At 41.1% G+C, this 20,121-nt stretch overlaps 1 long non-coding RNA gene across 2 annotated transcripts in view; it reads right to left on the reverse strand.

The window, feature by feature from the left end:
• Positions 1-5,740: 5,740 nt before the first annotated feature.
• LOC119863716 overlaps positions 5,741-20,121 on the reverse strand; it is a 53,852-nt gene continuing 39,471 nt past the window's right edge. The window contains exon 3 of one of the 2 annotated variants that reach the window (XR_005295715.2): positions 5,741-6,529. This is a non-coding gene — a long non-coding RNA (uncharacterized LOC119863716). Of the gene's footprint in view, positions 6,545-20,121 lie in introns of both variants that reach the window. The other variant, XR_005295714.2, reaches the window with a different exon arrangement.

Consider the following 20,121-nt stretch of genomic DNA (forward strand, 5'->3'; position numbering starts at 1 on the left):
GTGCTGAAGCACTACTGCAGTTTAATAGTCTGAGCATAGACTGGGGCCCAGAAATCCAGAGTTCTAATAGTGTCAAAGCCAGAATCCCCTACAGCATCAGGCAAGGAACTTTGATCAAGATTTTCATAGTTGCGTGCCTAACATTGGCACTTAAATTCATATTTAATAATTTAAAGCTCAATCCTGAACCTACTAACAGAGATGGCAAAACTCCCCTTGGCTTCAGTGATGCAGGGTCAGGCCCATAATCAGTGGCTTTAATGTCAATATTAGTTGTGGGTGCTCAGCACCTCTGAAACTAGTCTATTTTTATAGATGTCTCGATATTGCCTTAAGAGCTAAACTTGAGCCTCAGAATTTGAAGATGTTAAGCATAATCTTGCTGTGCCTCAGTTTTTGTTAAAAGGGAATATAACGGTAATCATTTTCCATTTTAATAGTATTTTGGGGATTAGTTAAAGTGCTTTACAAACTAAAAGTGCTTTACAAGAGCAAACCTGTAATTGGATCATTCACTGAGGACTTTAATGGGAAATTGACAAGAGGCTTGATTTTTCAGAGCTGCCAAGCACTCAGAAGACACTATAAATTGGATACTGTAAATAACACATACAGTGTATTTCACACTTATCCAGCCTTTTGTGGATTAGTATAATTAAATGTTATGCTAAGACATCTGAATGTTTCATTAGTTTCCAGAAAATGTGGCTAATTGAAGTAAGCTGTATGTGTTATGAATAACTATAAAAAGTATATTTATCACAATAATTTACCCATTTTGCATTACATGGTACATATCCAGTCTTGTAATGTAGGATCTTACTCAGACTTAGCACACTGAACATGGTGGGCAAGCCTCATATGCTCTAGGGGCTACGACCATTGTCTCTGTGCCACTACTGGTGTTTCACTACATAAAAAGTACTTCTAAGGTCTTAGGTTTTCCCTAGGACCATGGATGGATGACCTCTCTTGGTCCCTTAGAAGCTGTTACCTGAGACCCTTGTTGTTATAGGTATATAGAACCCTCCCCCTAAATTGCACAGATTTGTGGAAACAAAGGGAAAACATTTAAACTAAATACTAAAGAAATTAAATAATAAAGCAAGAAAGTAGTAAAAGGAATGACTGGTAATAGCTCCTGGGAAGCAGCAGACACACAGTTGCTCTGTCTCAAGCTGCAGGTCCACTCCTTCTTATTTGCCCTCATTCTGAAGTGTAATGTACAGGCATCAACCCGTGGTCACTGCTAATTCAAATCTCTGGTCGAGAGCACACGGACATGCACACATCCTACAGTGGAACCCCACAGGACATGTACTCAAAGATGATGTAATTTTCAATTTAAGTAGACATACTCATGATAGCTCTAATGGAGATAGCATTCTAAAAAGAGAAATGTAGCTGTGGCAGCGCAAGCAGTAGGAGTGGCTAGCTGCCCGAGTACATACCTTGTGTACCAAACAGGATTGTATTTAGGGTGGATAGCTCCATCCACCACTCATGCTGCAAAGCTACACTTCTATTTTTAAGCATGCTGATTCAATCAGAGCTAGTGCAGGTATGTGTATTAGACCTGAAAATTACACTTTCCAGATCCAGTGTAATAATTACACTTTCCAGATCCAGTGTAATAATATAATCATCACCAGCACCACCACCACCTCTCTCTCTTACACTTATAAGTAGATCCACAGTCTTTAATGTTTTATCCTCACAACACTACTATGAGGTAGGGAAGTATTGACAGGTTTCAGAGTAGCAGCCGTGTTAGTCTGTATTCGCAAAAAGAAAAGGAGTACCCGTGGCACCTTAGAGACTAACAAATTTATTAGAGCATAAGCTTTCGTGAGCTACAGCTCACTTCATCGGATGCATTTGGTGGAAAAAGCAGAGGAGAGATTTATATACACACACACACACACACACACACAGAGAACATGAAACAATGGGTTTATCATACACACTGTAAGGAGAGTGATCACTTAAGATAAGCCATCACCAGCAGCAGGGGGGGGGGAAAGGAGGAAAACCTTTCATGGTGACAAGCAAGGTAGGCTAATTCCAGCAGTTAACAAGAATATCAGAGGAACAGTGGGGGGTGGGGTGGGAGGGAGAAATACCATGGGGAAATGATGAAGTGAGCTGTAGCTCACGAAAGCTTATGCTCTAATAAATTTGTTAGTCTCTAAGGTGCCACAAGTACTCCTTTTCTTTTTGCGAATACAGACTAACACGGCTGCTACTCTGAAACATGGGGAAATAGTTTTACTTTGTGTAATGACTCATCCATTCCCAGTCTCTATTCAAGCCTAAGTTAATTGTATCCAGTTTGCAAATTAATTCCAATTCAGCAGTCTCTCGTTGGAGTCTGTTTTTGAAGCTTTTTTGTTGAAGTATAGCCACTCTTAGGTCTGTGATCGAGTGAACAGAGAGATTGAAGTGTTCTCCAACTGGTTTTTGAATGTTATAATTCTTGACGTCTGATTTGTGTCCATTCATTCTTTTACGTAGAGACTGTCCAGTTTGGCCAATGTACATGGCATGGGTACCCGCATGGCCCCACAGTATGCCAACATTTTTATGGCTGACTTAGAACAACACTTCCTCAGCTCTCGTCCCCTAATGCCCCTACTCTATTTGCGCTACATTGATGACATCTTCATCATCTGGACCCATGGAAAAGAAGCTCTTGAGGAATTCCACCATGATTTCAACAATTTCCATCCCACCATCAAACTCAGCCTGGACCAGTCCACACAAGAGATCCACTTCCTGGACACTACGGTGCTAATAAGCGATGGTCACATAAACACCACCCTATATCGGAAACCTACTGACCGCTATTCCTACCTACATGCCTCTAGCTTTCATCCAGATCATACCACTCGATCCATTGTCTACAGCCAAGCGCTACGATATAACCGCATTTGCTCCAACCCCTCAGACAGAGACAAACACCTACAAGATCTCTATCATGCATTCCTACAACTACAATACCCACCTGCTGAAGTGAAGAAACAGATTGACAGAGCCAGAAGAGTACCCAGAAGTCACCTACTACAGGACAGGCCCAACAAAGAAAACAACAGAACGCCACTAGACATCACCTTCAGCCCCCAACTAAAACCTCTCCAACGCATCATCAAGGATCTACAACCTATCCTGAAGGACGACCCATCACTCTCACAGATCTTGGGAGACAGACCAGTCCTTGCTTACAGACAGCCCCCCAATCTGAAGCAAATACTCACCAGCAACCACACACCACACAACAGAACCACTAACCCAGGAACCTATCCTTGCAACAAAGCCCGTTGCCAACTCTGTCCACATATCTATTCAGGGGATACCATCATAGGGCCTAATCACATCAGCCACACTATCAGAGGCTCGTTCACCTGCGCATCTACCAATGTGATATATGCCATCATGTGCCAGCAATGCCCCTCTGCCATGTACATTGGCCAAACTGGACAGTCTCTACGTAAAAGAATGAATGGACACAAATCAGACGTCAAGAATTATAACATTCAAAAACCAGTTGGAGAACACTTCAATCTCTCTGGTCACTCGATCACAGACCTAAGAGTGGCTATACTTCAACAAAAAAGCTTCAAAAACAGACTCCAACGAGAGACTGCTGAATTGGAATTAATTTGCAAACTGGATACAATTAACTTAGGCTTGAATAGAGACTGGGAATGGATGAGTCATTACACAAAGTAAAACTATTTCCCCATGGTATTTCTCCCTCCCACCCCACCCCCCACTGTTCCTCTGATATTGTTGTTAATTGCTGGAATTAGCCTACCTTGCTTGTCACCATGAAAGGTTTTCCTCCTTTCCCCCCCCCTGCTGCTGGTGATGGCTTATCTTAAGTGATCACTCTCCTTACAGTGTGTATGATAAACCCATTGTTTCATGTTCTCTCTCTCTGTGTGTGTGTGTGTGTGTGTGTGTGTGTGTGTGTGTGTGTGTGTGTGTGTGTGTGTATATAAATCTCTCCCCTCTGCTTTTTCCACCAAATGCATCCGATGAAGTGAGCTGTAGCTCACGAAAGCTTATGCTCTAATAAATTTGTTAGTCTCTAAGGTGCCACGGGTACTCCTTTTCTTTTTGTAGGGAAGTATTGTTATCCCTATTTTACAGATCGGAAACTGAGGCACAGAGAATGAAGTAATTTACCCAAGGTCACACAGGAAGTCTGTGCAGGAAAAAAGTGTTTTTTTTTACCCACGAAAGCTTATGCCAAAAGAAAGAATATTTTTCAATTCACCTTATACAAGTACTGGTGTAGATCTCTTTGTCATGAATGTGCAACTTACAAATGTAGATTTTTTTTTCATAACTACAAAATTCATTCAGTCCTATTTCTTGTTCAGCCAATCACTAAGACAAAAAGTTTGTTTACATTAACAGGAGATAATGCTGCCCTCTTATTTACAATGTCACCAGAAAGTGAGAACAGGCATTTGTCTGGCACTTTTGTAGCTGGCATTGCAATGTATTTACATGCCAGATATGCTAAACATTCATATGCCTCTTCATGCTTCGACCACCATTACAGAGGGCATGCTTCCATGCTGATAACAGGTTTCAGAGTAGCAGCCATGTTAGTCTGTATTTGCAAAAATAAAAGGAGTACTTGTGGCACCTTAGAGACTAACAAATTTATTTGAGCATAAGCTTTCGTGAGCTACAGCTCACTTTATCGGATGCACGATAACGCTTGTTAAAAAATAATGCATTAATTAAATTTGTGACTGAACTCCTTGGGGGAAAATTGTATGTCTCCTGCTCTGTGTTTTACCCACATCTGCCATATATTTCATGTTAGAGCAGTCTTGGATGATGAGAAAACACATGTTGTTCATTTTAAGAACACTTTCACTGCAGATTTGACAAAATGCAATAAAGGTACCAATGTGAGATTTCTAAAGATAGCTACAGCACTTGACCCAAGATTTAAGAATGTGAAGTGCCTTCCAAAATCTGAGAGGGATGAGGTGCAGTGCATGCTTCCAGAAGTCTTAAAAAAGCAGCACTCCAATGCGGAAACTACAGAACCCAAACCACCAAAAAAGAAAATCAACCTTCTACTGGTGGCATCTGACTCAGATAATGAAAATGAACATGCATCGATCTGCACTGCTTTGGATGGTTATTGAGCAGAACCTATCGTCAGCATGGACGCATGTTGCCTGGAATGGTGGTTGAAGCATGAAGGGACATATGAATCTTTAGCACATCTGGCATGTAAAATATCTTGTGATGCTGGCTACAACAGTGCCAGGCAAATGCCTGTTCTTACTTTCAGGTGACATTGTCAACACAAAGCAGGCAGCATTATCTCCTGCAAATGTAAACAAACTTGTTTGTCTGAGCAATTGGCCCAGTAGGACTGAGTGGACTTGTAAAATTGTACATGGTTTTATTTTTGAATGCAGGGTTTTTTGTACATAATTCTACATTTGTAAGTTCAGCTTTCATGATAAAGAGATTGTATTATAGTACTTGTCTTAGGTGAATTGAAAAATACTATTTCTTTTGGTTTTTTACAGTGCAAATATTTGTAATCAAAAATAAATATAAAGTGAGTACTGTACACTTTGTATTCTGTGTTGAAATTGAAATAAATATATTTGAAAATGTAGAAAACATCTAAAAATATTTAAATGATATTCTATTATTGTTTAACAGTGTGATTAATCACGATTAATTTTTAATCACTTGACAGTTCTAGTTATTTCCCATGATACAGAATAAAGATCACATGATAGATTTTTCCTGTTGACAAGCTAGAAATAGCAAGTGGAAATTACATTATCTAGGTAAAACAAGGAACTTCAGTTACAATGAACCAACAAAATATATCATAAAAATTGGATGTCAAATTGTGGTGCCAAAGAAGACAACCTGTGCCACTTCTGAATAGCCAAATGCGTCCTCATTATTTTTCTGAATGCGTGCACATTTATTCTGTTGACTCCCTATAGACAAACTCTGTTCAAGATGTCAGGCTTAGTATTTAACATTCTAAACAGTATATTTCACATAGTTTATAAAGCTGGAAATTTGTCTTTTTCGTAGCATCCAAAACATTTGTTCATTTGGGATCCTGTTCAGTTCCATAGCTGAAACCAAATTCCAGGTTGACTAGAGTCTGGCTAGACTTGGACCAATTTTTCAACTTGTTATATCATAGGAGAGGGCTTTCCCTAGATTCAGGAATCTGCACATGGGAAGTGAAAGTTCCTGGGTGGGAAGGAATAATTCTTGCCTCAAAACACCATGCAGAACATGCACAAATGGGCCACAGTCAAAAGGGAACCTTTGTATTCTGTGCAATCCACCTTCATGGGATTCCCATTGGCTGCCAGCTGAATAGGTTTGCTTAGCAGCATAAAGATGTGGATGATCATGGATCTTAGGTTTTCATTCAAGACACAAGAAGATCTTGAGGGATCTGAATCCTGGGGACCAGACATGATTCTTCCATGTGCACAGTGGAGGCAGGAACCCAGCCCTAGAAGGAAAGAAGCTGGAGGAAACACCATAAGGGGAACACTATAGAATTTCTTCCTCTGAAGGACCTTAGTTCTTCTGGCAGGAATTCTTGTGAATAAGTGTGATCTGGGCTGGTACTAACATCAGTCATCAAATATAACTGAGGGGGTTGTTTGTAGTATAAAACATTGGCACAGGATAATGATCTCCTGTTGCTATATAAATGCAGACACGTTTATGTAAATTGTGACAATGAAATTACTGTTATACCAAATGAGTGATGTAAATTTAATCATGTTATTAGATGGATGATGGTGCACTAGAGTAACAGTTACTCACTACATTATTATTGTCCTGCTGAGTTATAGCTGCCTTTGAGACCAGACCTACTGGGCCAAATTCATCCGTGCAAAAACTCTATTGACTTCAATGAAGTTAGTGGCGGGGATGAATCTGGCCCACGTATCTGGCTCTAGTAAACCAGAGATCTGATACATGGAATTGGGGTTTTTAATTAAATGTATGCCAATTTTATAAATATATATTACAAATTAAAATAATTAAAAACACAAGACATAATATAGACACGTCTGGATAATAAAAATGTAAGTTGCCAACATGCATTAGAAACCTTATGGCAGTACATGCATATCTCCAGTTAGCCATAGAGTGAAGCAAGAGCTATTTTATTCATCAATGGAAGGAGAAATAAACTTTTCTAACACTGACTATTGAGTGGGTTAAGGGAGTAGGATATAGACAGGAAGAGCCAGGACTTCTCCTATCTGTCAATATCTTGCAAGACCCAGTCTGATAAAACATAACTTAAAAAAGATTGTAGAAAAATTGGAAAGGGTTCAGAAACTAGCTATGAGAATGATTCAAGGTCTAGGAAACCTGCCTTGCAGTGAGAAATTTAAGAAGCTCAATATATTCAGTTTATCCAAGAGAAAGTTGAGAATTTGACCATGGTCTATAAATACCTGCATGGGGAAAAGTTTTCTGATGGTAGAGGACTTGTCAGTCTAGCAGCTAAACCATAATGAGACCCAACAGCTGGAAGCTGAAGCTAGACAAATTCAGGCTAGAAGTAAAGTTGCACATTTTTAACAGTGCAGGTAAATAACTATTGGAACAACTTACCATGGGATGTGCTGGATTCTCCATCAGTAGATGTCTTTAAATCAAGACTAGAAGTCTTTCTAAAAAGCTTAACCAAAATTTATGGTCTTGATGCAGGAATTACTGGGAGAAATTTTAGGCCAGTATTATGTAAATGGTCAGATTGATCATAATTAGAGCAGCATTACTAACTGATTTAAGTTCACTTGCCATACCCCATCCCGCCAAAAAAAATCTTGTTTTGGGACAAAGATCTGTGTCATTTGCTCCAAAGCCTTTTTTTTTTTAAATATAAGTGAAGTAAATTTCAAAACAGAGGCATTTAAAATTGAAAGATTTCATTTCATTTTATTAATGTTTTGGTTTTCATCCAAAACAATTCAGCAAATTTGACACAAATTTGCAAAAAGTGTTTTAGTCACCCTAAATCTGCATTTTTCAGTAAAACAAAGTTTCAGATGAAACATTTTGCCTAGTTGTAATCATAATGGCTTCTCTTCTGGACTTAAAAACCTATGAATCTATCAATCTACATTTTATAGGAGGCATGTTCTTCCAGAGATCTATCATCTGGGATTTCAGTAGGAAAAACAACTCTCTGATTCAGCTATCCAGTTAACTATCAGGTAAATATTCTTTGATCACCATCTGTTCCACACATTATTGATATCAGTTCTTTATTTTGCAATAAAATCTTAAATTGAGGAAGACACTTCAAACTTAATACTGTAGGTTCAGACTCTCTGGCACGTGCTTAGATTCTTGATTAGTTTGTTTGTTTTCCAAATGAGCCTTCTGTCCTGTCTAGAAATTCCGAGTGCTAATTTTTCAAGCAGGAACTCTGAATGCTAATATTTTGAATTGGTTTACAGTGGGTTTGAATGGGTTTACAATGGAATATCTTCCCAACAATTTCCTGTCTTTCTTGCCAAAAATTAATATTTGCATCTCTATTTGCTTTCTCCTTTCTCTGTATAGCTGACATTTTTGTTGTTGTTGCTTGGCTTACCTCACCATAATTGTTTTTTGCTTTAGGAAAAGGTGGTATTGCGGCAGCATTTCTAGACAGCCTTTATTTAGTAGAGCCAAAAAAAGAATGCCAGTGAATTGAGACATTGAAAGATATTAAACCTTAAATGGAAGAGACAATAAAAATGTTATTCTAGTTTTGTTTTACTATTAGAATTAGTAACCCCCCTCCTTTATTCAGATCACTGAGCAAAAGCAGGACTGAAGCATAGGCCAAGTCAAAAACAAAGCACTCAGCAGCTCTCTGAAGCTACCTATGGTATTTTATGGCCCCATCACCATGACATATGAGCATCTCATAATCCTTAATGTATTTAGTCTCACAATACTCCTGTGAGGTAGGGAAGTATGATTTTATTTTATCCCATTTTATAGAGGGGACCAAGTGATTTGCCTGAAGTTCAGACAGGAAGCCTGTTCACACAATAAGCCAGGATTTGCCAGGAAGTTCACACAGGCACACGAGGGAACCGAACCTGGGTCTTGCGTTAGGCTAGTTCCTAACCACTGCACTCCCTTTTCTGAACTTTCAAAGTGGCACACGCTTAAATATATGCTGTAACTTGCTAGGAATATTATAACTTTCTCCTTATTCCATTATTGCTTAAAACTGGCATTTCCAAAGAAACCTACAAGAGATTAGATGTCCAATGCCCACTGAGATACAATAGGAATTGCTTTCAGAGTAGCAGCCATGTTAGTCTGTATTCGCAAAAAGAAAAGGAGTACTTGTGGCACCTTAGAGACTAACAAATTTATTAGAGCATAAGCTTTCGTGAGCTACAGCTCACTTCATCGGATGCATTTGGTGGAAAAAACAGAGGAGAGATTTATATACACACACACAGAGAACATGAAACAATGGGTTTATCATACACACTGTAAGGAGAGTGATCACTTAAGATAAGCCATCACCAGCAGCGGGGGGGGGGAAGGAGGAAAACCTTTCATGGTGACAAGCAAGGTAGGCTAATTCCAGCAGTTAACAAGAATATCAGAGGAACAGTGGGGGGTGGGGTGGGAGGGAGAAATACCATGGGGAAATAGGTTTCAGAGTAGCAGCCGTGTTAGTCTGTATTCGCAAAAAGAAAAGGAGTACTTGTGGCACCTTAGAGACTAACAAATTTATTAGATTTATTAAATTTATTTGTTAGTCTCTAAGGTGCCACAAGTACTCCTTTTCTTCATGGGGAAATAGTTTTACTTTGTGTAATGACTCATCCATTCCCAGTCTCTATTCAAGCCTAAGTTAATTGTATCCAGTTTGCAAATTAATTCCAATTCAGCAGTCTCTCGTTGGAGTCTGTTTTTGAAGCTTTTTTGTTGAAGTATAGCCACTCTTAGGTCTGTGATCGAGTGACCAGAGAGATTGAAGTGTTCTCCAACTGGTTTTTGAATGTTATAATTCTTGACGTCTGATTTGTGTCCATTCATTCTTTTACGTAGAGACTGTCCAGTTTGGCCAATGTACATGGCAGAGGGGCATTGCTGGCACATGATGGCATATATCACATTGGTAGATGCGCAGGTGAACGAGCCTCTGATAGTGTGGCTGATGTGATTAGGCCCTATGATGGTATCCTCTGAATAGATATGTGGACAGAGTTGGCAACGGGCTTTGTTGCAAGGATAGGTTCCTGGGTTAGTGGTTCTGTTGTGTGGTGTGTGGTTGCTGGTGAGTATTTGCTTCAGATTGGGGGGCTGTCTGTAAGCAAGGACTGGTCTGTCTCCCAAGATCTGTGAGAGTGATGGGTCGTCCTTCAGGATAGGTTGTAGATCCTTGATGATGCGTTGGAGAGGTTTTAGTTGGGGGCTGAAGGTGATGTCTAGTGGTGTTCTGTTGTTTTCTTTGTTGGGCCTGTCCTGTAGTAGGTGACTTCTGGGTACTCTTCTGGCTCTGTCAATCTGTTTCTTCACTTCAGCAGGTGGGTATTGTAGTTGTAGGAATGCATGATAGAGATCTTGTAGGTGTTTGTCTCTGTCTGAGGGGTTGGAGCAAATGCGGTTATATCGTAGCGCTTGGCTGTAGACAATGGATCGAGTGGTATGATCTGGATGAAAGCTAGAGGCATGTAGGTAGGAATAGCGGTCAGTAGGTTTCCGATATAGGGTGGTGTTTATGTGACCATCGCTTATTAGCACCGTAGTGTAGTGTCCAGGAAGTGGATCTCTTGTGTGGACTGGTCCAGGCTGAGGTTGATGGTGGAATGGAAATTGTTGAAATCATGGTGGAATTCCTCAAGAGCTTCTTTTCCATGGGTCCAGATGATGAAGATGTCATCAATGTAGCGCAAATAGAGTAGGGGCATTAGGGGACGAGAGCTGAGGAAGCGTTGTTCTAAGTCAGCCATAAAAATGTTGGCATACTGTGGGGCCATGCGGTACCCATCGCAGTGCCGCTGATTTGAAGGGTTTGCGTGTCGAACTATTAGTTTCCTTTGAAAACCCCCAGGCTATGTGAGATTACAGTAAAATGAAATATGGGGCAAAGAGATATGCTCATCCTTTTAGTGTTCTAGCATCTGAGGGCCATATTATTCTCTCTCCTTTATGGGGCAGAAATTGATTGCATGGTCCCCAAACTCTAGGAGAGAGGAACCAATGATCTCATACTTTCTGATTCTGTAGTAGACCCTCTGAACAAGTGTTGCAAGTTTTGGGTTCTGTAGGGTATTTTTTGAAGGACCACATAGCCATAGGTAGGCAGAGCCAATGAACAACCACTATACATGGCCTTGTTGCTACTGAATTCACTTGTGGAATTTCTAGCAAGATTTTTGAATAATTAACTTCTGCTCTGTCCTTTCTGCACCACTTTGATGATGAGAGGAAGGTTCAGGCAGGGAGTCAATGACAATATAGCTCCTGAATGAACCATAGTGCTGAGGGGAAAAGGTGGACCAGGGAAAAGTAGAAAGGAAGGTGATTGTACAGTTCCCCCTGAGCAATACTAAGGGGCAGACAGAATTTCCTCTGGTTCCTAAAGCTACATGCATTTAAGGACCTAATGCCAACCCACAAATTATTCCCTTCTTAGAGGGTGATAAATGTGAAGGGAGTTCCCCTACTACATTTTTCCTTCCTATGTGTTTAATATAGGAGGTGATGACTGAACCCCAACTAGGGAGCATGAGTCTCGACCATCCTCTCTTCTTACCCAGTGGTCAAAATTACAACTTGTGATATTCAACCTCTATTCTTGTTATCGTTATGCTTTTGAATTATACCATAGATATTTCAGGAGTGTTATGAAAATAATACATAATGAGATGATAAACTACAGCATAAGAGTTTCCTTTGTTCTTCACCAGAATTTCAGATGAACAGCTGTGCATATGATCTCTTTGACATCCATGCATATTTTAGTCAAGTACAAGCTGTGCACCTGTTTTTGGTGAATGCCTAAGTTACATTTGCCTGATCTCAAGTTGGTATACATTTTTCTAGGTGACCTATCTTATGAGGATACCCAAATTACATCACATTTTAAAACTTGTGTTTTAAGAGTTATTTGCATTTATCATGAACTATGACAGGCAAAGCAGTCACCTGCCACCAAGAAACTCAGAGAAGGAGCACAACAGCCAGGAAACTCAGAATGGAGTTTCTGAGTTCCATGACCATATGGAGCTCCAGCATGTCATCTCATTTACTTGTAGTTTACATACCATCGTAATCATCAATAAAGATTCTGCAGGCCCAATAATGCCTGCAGTTATACCTGGTCAACCCACTGAAGACTTATGTGGTTGCCCAAGGGTAACTAAAGGCATAATTTGAAGAAAATTGGATTGCACAGCGGTAACTCAGAGTAGAATTAGGCCCACAGATTTTTTTTTAAATTGGTACACATGAGTTCAAAGAACTCAGCTTGACTCTCAGATCCTTGGCTGAGTTAGCATGCTATCAATTAGAAGAAAAAAAGCTCTCTTTGTAAGTAAGCAAAAAAAAGTTAAGTAATAATTTACATTCAACAAGCATGGAGCCTCACAATGCTATTTTTACATAGGCCAAGCTTTCCAAAGTGACTATGCCTCAATGTTTCAGAGACCAACTTAAGAGATCTTAAATGGGCCTGATTTTTAGAGGATGAGAGCTCAATGCTTTCTGAAAATTAAGCCCCTTTACAGTGTCTCAAGTTCAGTACCCAAAAGTCACTGGTGACTTTTGAAAGTCCTTGGCCAGAGATGCTCTTTGAAGCACACCCACACCATGTTGCATATCACTTATTTTGTTTCTATATATGCAATATATAATATCATAAACTAAAAACAAAGATTTGTTCTATATTTGTTCTATTTAGTTGTGGAATCCCTTGCTCAGAGATGGAAAACTCTGTGGAAGAAGTTTAATTGAAAAGGCTTCATTTATATGAATCTGGGTCCTATCTATTTTGTGCTGCTTCTGTAGCACCAAACAGAACTGATTGCTTTTAATATGTCAATTAAAATAGACCCCACACAGCACAACTCCAAGGTGAAAAATAAACCAGTTTGTACAACAACCTCTGTATAAATTGCAGAAAATATTTACCAAATATAATTTTCTTTTAACTTCTATTGTTAATTAATTTTAAAAGCAGATCTAGAAGATCCACTCTTGTTCTCTGATTAAATGATAATACATTGAATAGGTAGATATATTTATAACAAAAAGTTAGTCATCTATTTGCAGTAATAAAAATGGCTTATTTTTAATTTAACTTCTTATCATGCTGTTACAGTTACTGCTGCTCCTTCCATAAACCAACTTCCCACGCAACACCTGCCACTTTAATAACTGGTGGGGTGCATACAATAATTTAGTCATGGCATTTTCAAAATGTTAGACAGTACAACCATTTATTAGAAATAATATTTTTTATTGCAGCTCTGAAGGCATGTACTGAAAATGATTAAACCTAAATTTAGTGGAGTTGGTCTTTCAAAAAATTTTCTAGTAACTTAGATGAAAAGAAATGTGCACTCTCATGTCATCTGACCATAAGGGTCCTATATATACTGTGCACAATGCTATCAGCTACTGTCAAGTTAGCTAAAAGCTTTCATGAAATTACAGTTGCAAGCTGGAAATGGTGGGTCAGATCAACCTTTCCATTTTTTGCCAGAAAAAGACACGAAATAAGCAGAAAAATTTCCCAGTTGACAAGAAGTCCATTTAAGAAAAGAGTGGTGCGTCAAAGTGGCATCATGCCCCCCACACCCTGATATCAACATTAAATCCTACAGAGTCCTACTATGCACCTGCCCTCTGAGAAAGGTTTGTTCTAGCAATGGTACAGGGATTGAAGCAATGGCAGCTGGTAGCCAGGTGTGACATTTTTACAATGGACATAGGAGACCAGAGAAATACTACAGAGTTTCTGGTCAGGACTTGGGCTCAATGGCTTTCACTTACATGCAACATAGTATTTATTTTGTCACCCTGGAAAAGCTAAAACTGATGCCTTAGGACACCTTCAGGGTTGACAGGCCATGCTCTGCTTCCTCAGGGTGAAATTCACCTGGTGTAGAGGGGCAGCATGAGGCATGTGCATGACTGAAGTCCCACTTAAATCCTTGAGTGAGGGCCTGTGTGGGACTTATCTGGTGCAGAGGCTTTGAGCTCATCCTTTGCACAGGCATGTATTTCATCCTCAGTGAATTGCCAAATCCTGGCTACCTGGGGGGGATGATGCAGTAGGAAATCTTCAAGTCAAAGAGTTTCCCACCCACCTGAGATCTGTCTGTGATCATTTACATTGGGAAGTATGTCTTTAAGAGTTTATTTTGCATGTGGTGTGTACAGGTTTAATTTCCATTCAATAATATACATTTGATATTCATTTTCCATGCTTTTGTAAAAACAGAAACACTCCCCTTTCCCTCCAGATACACACACATTTTAGGTAAAACAAGGCCATTTTTCTTCTTAAGCAGTTTATAGGACATATTGTTTACACATCACCCAGAGTAATGTTGAAAGGCCCAGAAAGACTAAACACTCAACTGTGACCCATTTGTGTAAATGCTCAAATCTAAAATCTTTTAGGTAGCCAAAATAGCCCTGAAATGTAAAATACAATTAACATTAATCTTTTTCTTTTAGAAATACTAATTAGAAATAAATTCAACCATTGCACTTAATGGGTTCTGTGGAAGTTGCTCAAAGCAACCTAAATTACACAAATAAAAAGTAATGAATTGAATGAAGGAAACATTGGGCCCTATTGTGTTCATCTACAGGAACAGCCAGCAGAGGGGAGATGAAATAGAGTTTCAAACAGAGTTGGTCAAAAAATGAGATTTTTTCCCCTCCTCACAAGAATCATAGAATATCAGGGTTGGAAGGGACCTCAGGAGGTCATCTAGTCCAACCCCCTGCTCAAAAGCAGGACCAATCCCCAATTTTTGCCCTAGATCCCTAAATGGCTCCCTCAAGGATACCTAAAAGGCCCTCTCACAACCCTGGGTTTAGCAGGCCAATGCTCAAACCACTGAGCTATCCCTTCCCCTACTAGAAATTCCTACTATTATGTTGTAATTAAAATTTAAAAAAATTTCAAACCTCTCTCTAGTTGGTTGAGAAACGTGAAGAATATATCCCATTTTTCATCAAATATTTAGCTGATGAAAACTTTTGAAAAAAATCGAAATTCAAAAAAAGTCTCACTAGCTCTAATTTCCACTGATAGAGTTCTCTCTACATTCTTGTTTTAGAGGCGGAGACAGTCCATAAACCCATAACTGCATGACTGCTCCGAACCAATTTCCCCATCCTTTGTGCACTCACAGTTCTAGGTGCTAATTAACCCTAATTTTGGTGTTTATTAATTCATCTGTTAACAAATGTCTTGACAGGAATTAAAAACACCCCCACTGTTCTTGAAAATAGTAGTCAGTAATGTTTCATTGAACTATTCATGAAAAAATAAAGGACAAATCAGCAGGATGATGAGCAGCATTAAATATTCATGGTACCTTTAATTCAAAATTTTTGCATTTAGAGTAGCCTAATTACTGAAGAATAAGTGTTTTTAGAAAGAGTACATAATTTAGTTGCTTTCCCACCTTAAAAAGATAAAATCTTAAATTTTTAGTAAGGAGTAGTTTAATCATAAATGCATCCTGCTGTTTCTTTGTCATGGAATCTGAGCTTCACTTAAATGGAAAAATCCTAGCTTCTCCATTAATATTCCAAGAGACATAATATGCCCAGTTTTAAACTCAAAGAGATGCACTAGCTGTGATCACTAATTAAAATACATTTTTACAAAGAACTTCTACAACTAGAATTAAAACACATCTCACACACAGTTCTATCTTTGCCCCAATGTAATTTATCCATGCTTTAACTGTAGCAAAGAATCTGAGCCCTGGTCTACACTAGGAGTTGAGGTCAAATTTAGCAGCATTAAATCGATTTAGCCCAGCACCCGTCCACACAACAAATCCCTTTTTTCAACTTAAAGGGCTCTTAAAATCGATTTCTTTACTCCACCCCCGACAAGGGGATTAGCACTGAAATCAGCCTTGCCAGGTCGAATTTGGGGTAGTGTGGACGCAATTAGATGGTATTGGCCTCTGGGAGCTATCCCAGAGTGCGCCATTGTAACCGCTCTGGACCGCACTCTCAACTCAGGTTTCAGAGTAGCAGCCGTGTTAGTCTGTATTCGCAAAAAGAAAAGGAGTACCCATTGTTTCATGTTCTCTGTGTGTGTATATAAATCTCTCCTCTGTTTTTTCCACCAAATGAATCCGATGAAGTGAGCTGTAGCTCACGAAAGCTTATGCTCTAATAAATTTGTTAGTCTCTAAGGTGCCACAAGTACTCCTTTTCTTTTTACTCTCAACTCAGATGCACTGGCCAGGTAGACAGGAAAAGGCCCGCGAACTTCTGAATTTCATTTCCTGTTTGGCCAGCATGGCAAGCTGCAGGTGAGTGCAGAGCTCATCATCAGAGGTAACCATGATGGAGTCCCAGAATCGCAAAAGAGCTCCAGCATGGACCGAACAGGAGGTACGGGATCTGATTGCTGTACAGGGAGAGGAATCCATGCTATCAGAACTCCGTTCCAGTTTTCGAAATGCCAAAACATTTGTCAAAATCTCCCAGGGCATGAAGGACAGAGACCATAACAGGGACCTGAAGCAGTGCCACATGAAACTTAAGGAGCTGAAGCAAGCCTACCAGAAAACCAGAGAGGCAAACGGCCGCTCCAGGTCAGAGCCCCAAACATGCCACTTCTATGATGAGCTGCATGCCATTTTAAAGGGTTCAGCCACCACTACCCCAACCATATTGTTTGACTCCGTCAATAGAGATGGAGGCAACACAGAAGCAGGTTTTGGGGATGAGGAAGATGATGATGATGAGGTTGTAGATAGCTTACAGCAAGCAAGCAGAGAAACCGGTTTTCCCGACAGCCAGGAATGGTTTCTCACCCTGGACCTAGAGCCAGTACCCCCAAACCCACCCAAGGCTGCCTCCCAGACCTGCCAGGCAGAGAAGGAACGTCTGATGAGTGTACCTTTTTAAATAGTATACATGGTTTAAAAGCAAGCGTGTTTTATGATTAATTTGCCCTGGCATTTGTGGCTCTCCTGGATGTACTCCAAAAGCCTTTGCAAAAGGTTTCTGGGGAGGGCAGCCTTATTCTGTCCACCATGGTAGGACACTTTACCACGTCAGACCAGTAGCACATAGTCGGAAATCATTGTAGAACAAAGCATTGCAGTGTATGTTTGCTGGCGTTCAAACAACATCTGTTCTTTATCTCTCTGTGCCATCCTCAGGAGAGTGATACTCATGGTCACCTGGTTGAAAGAGGGTGCTTTTCTTAAGGGGACATTTAGAGGTGCCCATTCCTGCTGGACTGTTTGCCTGTGGCTGAACAGAAATGTTCTCCGCTGTTAGCCATGGGGAGGGGGGATGAGTGAGGGGCTAGCCATGCGTGGGGAGAGGCAAAATGCGACCTTGTAACGAAAGTACATGTGCTATGTATGTAATGTTAACAGCAAGGTTTACCATGAAAGAGTGTACCCATTGTTCTATAAAATGTGTCTCTTTAAATACCACTGTCCCTTTTTCTTTTCCTCCACCAACTGCATGTGTTTCAAGGATCACAGGATCTTCTCCTTCCCAGAGGCTAGTGAAGATTAGAAGGCGAAAAAAATGCACTCGCAATTAAATGTTCTCTGAGGTCATGCTGTCCTCCCACACTGACAGAGCACAGACAAAGGCGTGGAGGCAGACAATGTCAGAGTGCAGGAAAGCACAAAATGACCGGGAGGAGAGGTGGCAGGCTGAAGAGAGGGCTGAAGATGAAAGGTGGCGACAGCATGATGAGAGGAGGCAGGATTCAATGCTGAGGCTGTGGAGGATCAAACTAATATGCTCCAGCATATGACTGAGCTGAAGGAAAGGCAGCAGGAGCACAGACCACCACTACAGCCCCTGTGTAACCAACCGCCCTCCTCCCCAGGTTCCATTGCCTCCTCACCCAGACGCCCAAGAATGCAGTAGGGGGCCTCTGGCCACCCAGCCTCTCCATCCCAGAGGATTGCCCAAGCAACAGAAGGCTGGCATTCAATAAGTTTTAAATTTTTAAAGTGCTGTGTAGCCTTGTCCTTTCCTCCTCCACCACCCCTCCCAGTGCTTCCCTCCTCCACCACCCTTCCTGGGCTACCTTGGCAGTTATCCCCCTATTTGTGTGATGAATTAATAAAGAATGCATGAATTTGAAGCAAAAGTGACTTTATTGCCTCTGCAAGTGGTGATCGAAGGGGGGGAGGGGAGGGTGGTTAGCTTATAGGGAAGTAGAGTGAAGTGGGGGGGGGAGTTCATCAAGAAGAAACAAACAGAACTTTCACACTGTAGCCTGGCCAGTCATGAAACTGGTTTTCAAAGCTTCTCTGATGCGCACTGCACCCTCCTGTGCTCTTCTAACAGCCCTGGTGTCTGGCTGCACATAACCAGCAGCCAGGCGATTTGTCTTAACCTCCCACCCTGCCATAAACATCTCCTCCTTACTCTCACAGATATTGTGGAGTGTACAGCGAGCAGTAATAACAGTGGGAATATTGGTTTCGCTGAGGTCTAACCAAGTCAGTAAACTGCACCAGCGTGCTTTTAAATGTCCAAATGCACATTCTACCATTCTGCACTTGCTCAGCCTGTAGTTGAACAGTTCCTGACTACTGTCCAGGCTGCCCGTGTATGGCTTCGTGAGCCATGGCATTAAGGGGTAGGCTGGGTCCCCAAGGATAACTATAGGCATTTCAACATCCCCAACAGTTATTTTCTGGTCTGGGAATAAAGTCCCTTCCTGCAGCTTTTCAAACAGACCAGAGTTCCTGAAGATGCGACAGTCACGTACCTTTCCCGGCCATCCCATGTTGATGTTGGTGAAATGTCCCTTGTGATCCACCAGTGCTTGCAGCACTATTGAAAAGGACCCCTTGCGGTTTATGTACTCACTGGCTTGGTGCTCCAGTGCCAAGATAGGGATATCAGTTCCATCTATGGGCCCCCCACAGTTAGGGAATCCCATTGCAGCAAAGCCATCCATTATGACCTGCACATTTCCCAGGGTCACTACCCTTGATATCAGCAGATCTTTAATTGCATTGATTACTTGCATTACAGCAGCCCCCACGAGTAGATTTGCCCACTCCAAATTGATTCCTGACTGACCGGTAGCAGTCTGGCATTGCAAGCTTCCACAGGGCTATTGCCACTCCTCAACTGTGATGGCTGCTCTCATCTTGGTATTCTTGCGCCTCAGGGCAGGGGAAAGCAAGTCACAAAGTTCCATGAAAGTGCCCTTACACATGCGAAAGTTTCACAGCCACTGGGAATTGTCCCAAACCTGCAACACTATGCAGTCCCACCACTCTGTGCTTGTTTCCTGGGCCCAGAATCTGCATTCCACCGCGTGAACCTGCCCCATTAGCACCATGATGCCCACATTGGCAGGGCCCGTGCTTTGAGAGAAGTCTGTGTCCATGTCCTCATCACTCTCATCATGGCGCTGACGTCGCCTACTCACCCAGTTTCACTTTGCCAGGTTCTGATGCTGCATATACTGCTGGATAACACACGTGGTGTTTAATGTGCTCCTAATTGCCACAGTGATCTGAGCGGGCTCCATGCTTGCCGTGGTATGGCATCTGCACAGAAAAAAGGTGCGGAACGATTGTCTGCTGTTGCTCTGATGAAGGGAGGGGTGATTGACGACATAGCTTACAGGGTTGGCTTATGGGGAATTAAAATCAACAAAGGGAGTGGCATTTCATCAAGGAGAAACAAAAACCACTGTCACATGGAATGACCCCCTCAAGGATTGAACTCAAAATCCTGGGTTTAGCAGGCCAATGCTCAACCCACTGAGCTATCCCTCCCCCCAGTATTTCAGACAGGACAGAATCTCCATTAAATTTTTCAAGGTGCCTCTGACAGACCTCACTGAAACGATTATCG

Source organism: Dermochelys coriacea, chromosome 11 (assembly GCF_009764565.3).
Source record: "Dermochelys coriacea isolate rDerCor1 chromosome 11, rDerCor1.pri.v4, whole genome shotgun sequence".
Lineage (NCBI taxonomy): Eukaryota > Metazoa > Chordata > Testudines > Dermochelyidae > Dermochelys > Dermochelys coriacea.